The following is an 8096-nucleotide window of genomic DNA, read 5'->3' on the forward strand; positions in this document are numbered from 1 at the left end:
AACATGCACTAAAACAAAAATAAAAGACTTTTAAAACATTTTTTTTTCGCTAACGGATCAGAAATCGAAGATCGCAGTGTGTTACGCGTGCGTGACCGTTTATATATATAAAGCTTCAACTTTCGGCCATGTTATTTTTCGATTTGATTAAAACATGTTTTATTTGCATCAATATATACAAAAGGATTGGGCAAATGCTTTCAAACTTATATGAAGCCATTTCCCAATTATATATATGTTTTTAGATCTATCCACAAATGACAATCACAACATGGGATCATCGCGAGCATACATTAGAGAAAATTAATTTCATTACGTTCTGTGAAATTAAGATATGAACAGCATCCATTTTCAATATATTTCTTGTTTAGGCAGCCGTAGAGATATCCTCAAGAAATATGACAAAACCATCTTTCACAGGCGCGAATCCAGGATTGGTGTGTGTGTGTGTGAGTGTGTGTGTGTGTGTGTGTGGGGGGGGGGGGGTCAGTAAGTTAGTGATAATGCGAGCGCCATAGGCGCAAGCCGAATTTTTTTGACGAGGGTTCTGGGGGCCGCCATGGCATTTTTAAGGCTGTAAAAAAATTTCCTCCTCCAAAAAAAAAGTTTGGACGGTTGGAACAGGTGTCTGCTACTGGTTAGTATTTACAGAAATGTAAAGGGCCTGTTTCCAGTAATGTTAATTCTCCATAGGAGCCTGCCCCCGTATAATTTCTTATCTAGCTCAACTACAGTTTTTTTCTTTTCCGAAGAATAATTTTACACCTTTCCGACACCAAGATTTCATAATGTCAGTGAAAATGTATTTTTATAAAGTTGTCATTTTGAGCATCAAAGACATAAGGTCGTAAATAAAAGAAGGTTATCTCGAAATTGTAATTCGCAACATAGTATAAATTTCTTTTGATAAATATTTCCAAAACATTGTGTTTATTCATAAAACATTAAACAAAAATTTTCTCGGATGAAAATGCACTTGCAGAGACACAATTATGAAGAAAAATGCCATAAAATTGCAATTTTCTCCCGTTATATAGTTTTGGATGCAAATTTCCATCACAAAATCGGATAGAGCTCTACTTGTTTCATATGTGTACCAAAAATCAGCTAATTCCATGTGGTGGAACGTTCTCATATCGCCGCCTGAATGTGGTTGTAAATTGAAAGAAAAGGGGAAATGAGTAACAACCTTGTCTGAAACCCTATTATATAGCTTATTATATACAAAATTTTATATTGAATATCAGAGCGGATATTTTCATGACAGTTTTATGATATCTAACGACTAAATAAACAGTATCGATATAAAGATTTACACTGAGGACACCCTGATACATGAATACTGTTCTATCTCAAGTTGTCATCTTTTGAATTTTCTGATTGTGTGGCCTTGTACATTTATCCGTATCTTCTTGTCTTTGTCTATACGTTTACGGAATCATTGACTCGACGCTAGCTATTCTTGTCTCACTTTCCTTGTTTTATTGTCCCATCTCTAAAGCGTTGTGACTCTGTCAGGGTTGGGACCCTGACTTGTCTCACTTTCTTTGTGCCTGACGGCCACGCCATCGTTCTATTGCGTTCAGGTTCAGTGTGCCAGATAGATCAGGGACAGAGCTAACTTTTCTCCATGCCATCTTATCAGAGAATATGTCAAGGTCATGACCTCGCTATGGGATAAAGAAAATGTCAAAAAAAAATTTCTCGATCTGAGAATTTTCTTCACCGTAAATAAAAAAGTATGATGCACTGAGACGGAATTTGAAAATTGTTTGATCATCGGATAAAAAATGACGGAGATATGGCACTTTGAAAATTTCAAAGTTTTCCCCGCCAAAATTAAAAAATCGAGCAAAAATGCCTAAAAATTTTTCAGCTCCTTCATTTAAACACATACAGACTTGATATTTGGTACAACTTTAGAACATAAGAGTGGCTACAAAAGAAGTTATTTTTCACTGACCTTGAACTTCATTCAAGGTCAAATAATAAAATAAAAAAAAATTGAACAAAAATTCTTTTGAATCAGGTTCTTTGTTCTTTCGTTTTTTTCCTTAAACAATCAATGCATCTTGTAGTTCATTGGCGGGGCTCACTTTTCTCCGCGATATGTTATCAGAAAATATGTCAAGGTCAAGGTCTGCATTGCAAAGTGCATGAATAATGAAGATGAACGGTGCAAGTTTTATGGTCGTGCGATAAAAAATGACGTAGAAATGGCACTTTGAAAAATGTTTGTTTTCCCGCCAAAATTCAAATTTTCCCAAAAATGCACTTAATTACCCTCTGCTCCAAAATCTTTACATACACAGATATTATATTTGGCACAGTGATAGCATGTACGGATGCCTACAAACTTGATTGCTTTTCAATGACCTTGACCTTCGTTCAAGGTCACAGAGGTCAAATGATAAAAAATCGAAAATTTCAAATTATCTTTCAAACGGTTAATTTTTATTGTATATTAAAGAAAAAGTTTGTTTGAAGATGTTTGCAACGTTTCCAGGTCAAAACGTCAACTTTATCTCAGAAAAAATACATAGGAAAACATTTAACTGCCAAAATTAAATATTATCCTACAATTACACTTGAAATGTTTTTCCTCCAATACTCTGACACCAACAGACTTGATAATTGGCACATATAAAGCATTAATGACTGGCTACAAAAGGTATGCACATATTTGACCTTGACTTCGAAGTTCAAGGTCACAGAGAGGGTTGAAAGTCAATTGATCGGTTAAAGAAGGGAAGAGAAGAGAAAACGAAGAGAAAACGAAGAGAAATCGTAGGTAAAACGTACAAAAGCGTTCGTCAGAACGAGAACATGTCTGCAATCATTTTCTAGTTGGAAATCCTGTGTTTTGATCTTGATCAAATTTGTTTGTTGTTCTGTCTATTTGTCAGCTAATATCTTCAACCACGGGGACTTGTGAAGTAGCCATCTTGGATTTTTTTTATGAAAAGGTGTTTCTCTCACTTCTTTTCATATCTGTGTACATATTCTCAACATACCGAGCAAATACTCTCGTGTTTTTGTTAATTATCTAAAGAAAGTCGAAAATCGGCAATTCAACCATAGGCTAATTCAACCCAAGATTTGAAAATGTTCCACCACTTACATGTTGATGATTTTTCCTCTCATCAATAGCATATTACGTACTGTTTAATAGGATAAAAATTGGTTTGCATCCAACGCCCATAAAAGGGTGTATTCTCTAAAAAAACACAGTTTTTGTGTCTAAAATGTTATCATCGAAAATGGCATTTTTGAGATTGTTTCTTCCATAAAACAGCCAAATGGCGCGATGGAAACATGATTTTTTGCCACAATCATGCCATGAATGTATTCTTTACGGTAACCATCATTTGATTAGATTTTCATTAATATTTTACATAACATGCACATTTTATCAACACTTAGACAGCTTCTGAAATGTACAACTTTGAGGAGCCATAAAAAACAAACCAAGTGACCTAAATCTTTATACTTTATAGATTTGTGACTACAACGGCATGCGCAATGCACCACCAACAGGAAATTTGAATCAGAGAAGGGGCCATTTTGGAAACAGGCCCTTTTCATTTTTTTTATACTAACCAGAATCAGACGCCTGTGATATAACATAGACAAAGATACAACGTATTGTAGTTTGTATGTACCAGTGATAAACCCCGAAACATCATCAGGAATAGACAAAGATACGACGTATAAAAGTTTGTATGTACCAGTGATAAACCCCGAAACATCACCAGGAATATACAAAGATACAACGTATTAAAGTTTGTATGTACCAGTGATAAACCCCGAAACATCATCAGGAATAGACAAAGATACAACGTATTAAAGTTTGTATGTACCAGTGATAAACCCCGAAACATCATCAGGAAAATGGTGTACAATCAAGGAAACTATGACAAGATAAAAGGTAAAATTCAATAAATTGGGAAACAGTCCTTAGTGGCAAAGCAGATGAAATCTATAACGAGTTTGTGGGGAAAATATTAGAATATCACGAAGAAGAGATACAAACAACTACTTGACACAAGTATTCTGAAAGCAATACAGAAGAAAGAAACATATGGTAGATGCTGGCAATGTTTTATGAAAATAAAAGATGGGACGAAACGCAGAGACTGTTCAAGGGCTATGAATGAAGTGAAAACCCTTGTTAGGAAGACCAAGAAGACAAGGGAGCAGCATATTGCTGAAGAGATCAAGACAAACCGTGAACAATTTTGGATGTATGCAAACTCCAAAGCTAAAATTAAATCAGGAATAGCTGAATCGTATGTGAAGGAAATCGGGGTACTGAAGCATGTTGCAAAGAGCGATATAGAGAGAAGGTAGATTAGTTGACTTCTTTACAAGCGAATTCACAAAGGAACCAGACGGTGAAATACCCTAACTTCCTGACAAAGAAACCAAGGAAATCTTAATAGACAAGGAAATTACAGAACAGCTAGAGATCTGGAAACGTATACAGGATTAAAATGTGAGTAAATCCCAAGGACCGGGCAATGTACACCCAAGGTTGCTGAAAGAGATACAAGATAAAATTATAAAACCCTTAACAATAATATTCATTCGGTCATTGGTGGGAGGACATGTCCCAAAGGCATGGAAAGAAGCAACATTACTGCAATATTTAAGAATGGAGACGAACAGTAATGCTGGCAACCATAGACCAATAAGTCTACCAAGTCTGATATGTAGGTTGATTGAGTTAGTGAGATCAAGAGTGATCTATGGCCAGCCAAGTTGTCATTTATTCGCGGAGCAATGTTGATCCAGTATTTTACCGAATTATATAAGATATCTTATATATCATATAAGATATTTTATATGTTTATGAAATATCTTATATATTCTATAAGATATCTTATATATTTATAAAATATCTTGTATAACTTGGTAAAATCCATAGTGATCGGTCATGTCACCAACAACCAATTATTAAGTTCAAGGCAATATGACTTTATCAAAGGAAGGTCAACAGTCCTTCAGCCTTTGGGGTTATTGATCATTGGACGGAAACAGTCGACGAGGGGAGACGTGTAGACCTCTACATTGTATATGGATTTTTATGGAAGTATTTGACACAGTGCCATACAGAAGACTAATTAGAAAGATGGAAGCATATGGGTTGTCAGAACAGTAAAGAAATTTGATTAGAGAGTTTTTAACAGACAGGCGACAACAGGTGTCTGTTAAAGGGCACACATCAAGTTGGAAATTAGTAACAAGTAGAATACCCCAGGGAAGTGTTGGATTCTTGGACAGACACTAGCTATTTATACATTAATGACCTTCCAGATATCGTGGACTGCACATAGCCTTCTTATTTACAGATGACACTAAGTTATATAGTGATACCAGGAAGAATGTTAATCTACAGAGGGACTTAGATAAATCTTCAGAATTGGTCAGAGAAGTAGCAATTGAAGTTTCATCCAGAGAAATGGCATTACATGAAAAACGGAAGGGATTTCACTGTACCCAATCTTCATCTGTATTGGGATTTGGAGGGACTAGACGTCAGAGGGAAAAATAGGTATAATAATAGACAATAAGCTGATTTTTATACATCACATTCAAATAGCAGTGAACAAAGCAAACATAATATTAGGGACAATAAGATCATATACCTAAATGTATCTTAATGAAAGGTTGTTTCGTTTAATATATAAAGCCCTTGTACGACCTCATTTTGAATATGGAGTAAGTATCTGGAATTCCCATCAGCAATAAGATATTACCATGTTAGAAAATGTACAGCGAAGACCACGCAATTACTTCCAGGGATAAGAGACAGGACTTCTGAAGAAATGAAAAAAATAAACTTACCATCATTGTAATACAGGCATGCTAGTGGCGATATGATAGAGAGTTTCAAGATCAAGATAACTTGGTAAGAAGAAATAGGAACAAAAGAACGAGAGGAAGTTCATACTGCTTAGAGAACATGGGATCACGACTGGACACCATGCAGGAAGCATTCTTTAAGTTTTATTCTTTTGGTGACCGAAAGTTAAATAAGCGCATTAATCTACAGTGTAGATGCTCACATGAAATAGAAATATAGAACATTATCTGTTAGACTTCATTATTTAATGTTTCTAGAAATGCCTTGAAACAAAAACTTACGAATGTTTTAAATTTAACTGAATTATCTGCAGATTTGCTATTGTTAGGTTCTGATGCAATGTCTACTAACGAAAGCTGTACTTTATTTTTATTGTCCAAGATTTTATTAGCCATACTAAACGTTTTAACTAATATATTTGGTATCAAATTAGTCATTTATTCTTAGCATTGTTGTACTACGGTGACACAGTGAACTGCAACCGTAGAAGCAGGGAGTCCAACGCTCTGATAACAGAGCCCGAAACAGTGGTGTTTTTCATAACCGAAGAAAGAATAACCGGAACATGGTGGGGTGCTATACTTGTGTAGAGAGTTTCAGTGTGTGACACGCGGTATCTGGGCTACTGTGTCATTATCATAATGCTAACTAATACATTGGCTATTTCTGTCATAAAATGTTATGACTGAACACATGTTCTTTTTACTCCCTATGTTATATATTAAACTGAATTTCATTCTCATTATACAATGTAATGTATATAATACTTTTGCATATTAACATGCATTTAACACAAACACGCGGGTAGAGCAACTTTTTGGATTTTTTTCATCATAGTTTTTTTTTTTAATTTGCGGTCATATGTATATTTAATCAGTTATGTTTTACCGGAGCAGGCGGGTTATAAGTTTTAAACTTGTGCCTGATCCCATTTGCATATTTGTAAATAAAATATGTTTAAATCAAACATTAATTAGTGGAATTCGCTACCGGAGGATGATGTACAGGCACTATCGTTCAACTCATTTGAAAACAAGTTGGACAAATATTGGGAGAAATAGGACAACACAAACACAAGATATAACACATTCTTAATACCATGGATTTGGGTCTGATTATATAAAAGCCCAAAGGCCCGAGTTCAGTAACAACTAAGTAAGACTAAGTAAGATGATATATGGTTATATAAAGTGTTATTTATTTATGATTGTTGTACGTACCTATAAGTTTTAAGGGTTTAAAAAGCCATGGATTCATAATGAGCATGTTTACCCCATCACACTTTATATCAGTGGGGCCCGTAAAACTACTGGGACCTAGCTTTTATTGCAGTCTATTTGTTACTGCATGGACCTTCCCTAGTGTTATAGAAAATGTGCTATGCACACTAGGAAATGTCTAATTACACAGACTGTAGCGAATGTTCAGGTCCCTGTGTCGCTCATGAACCTGCTTTTCATGCAATTATCTAGGTTGGTTATGCAGATGCTAAGCTGATTACAACTTTATATAAGTGAAGGCTCAAGGTTTATCTATTAATTTTCTCTTAATAGAAGCGAAAACTGTTTATCTCTTAGTGCCCAGCAACGCTATATATGGTTGTGGGTGGGAATCTAAACGTTTTCAAAAATACAACAAGTCTTTTATAGCAATATAGCCAGATTGCTCACTTATTGACCCCGCTCCTCAGCCCCCTCGGGGTCAGCTAAATCATTCTTTGATTTTTTTAATCCCCACCACCTATGGGTGCTACTAGTCAGATATGAGTGATATCCATTGCTCACTTCCAGAGAAGTTGTTGTTGATATCGATTCAGCAAAATTGACCCGTCCGGCCGGCCGGCCGGCCGGATGACGGACGCCGGGGTATGACATAAGCTCGATTTGGTCCTTCGGACAAGGTGAGAGCTAGAAAAGGAGAATTTTCTATATACATGTATCCCCCATTGGGGAACGCTCCCCTCAAGCCCCGGGTAGGGTCAAATCCATCGTTTATATGAAAAATGATTTATTCACATACGGACACAATTGACAATGCCCTCCAAGGAATGCTGCAGTAGCCGCATGCACATCTAAAGTATGCCCAGATAGGCATGTGGTTCAAGGGTCAATCTAGTAGTGATGAGGAGAAATTAATTCTACATGATTGATAAGTTTTCATGTACATGGATTTCATGCACATCTTTTATTTTACCAACTACATACATGTAAATGAAAAATAGCAACTAAAA

The sequence above is a fragment of the Pecten maximus genome, chromosome 2 (genome assembly GCF_902652985.1).
Source record: "Pecten maximus chromosome 2, xPecMax1.1, whole genome shotgun sequence".
NCBI lineage: Eukaryota > Metazoa > Mollusca > Bivalvia > Pectinida > Pectinidae > Pecten > Pecten maximus.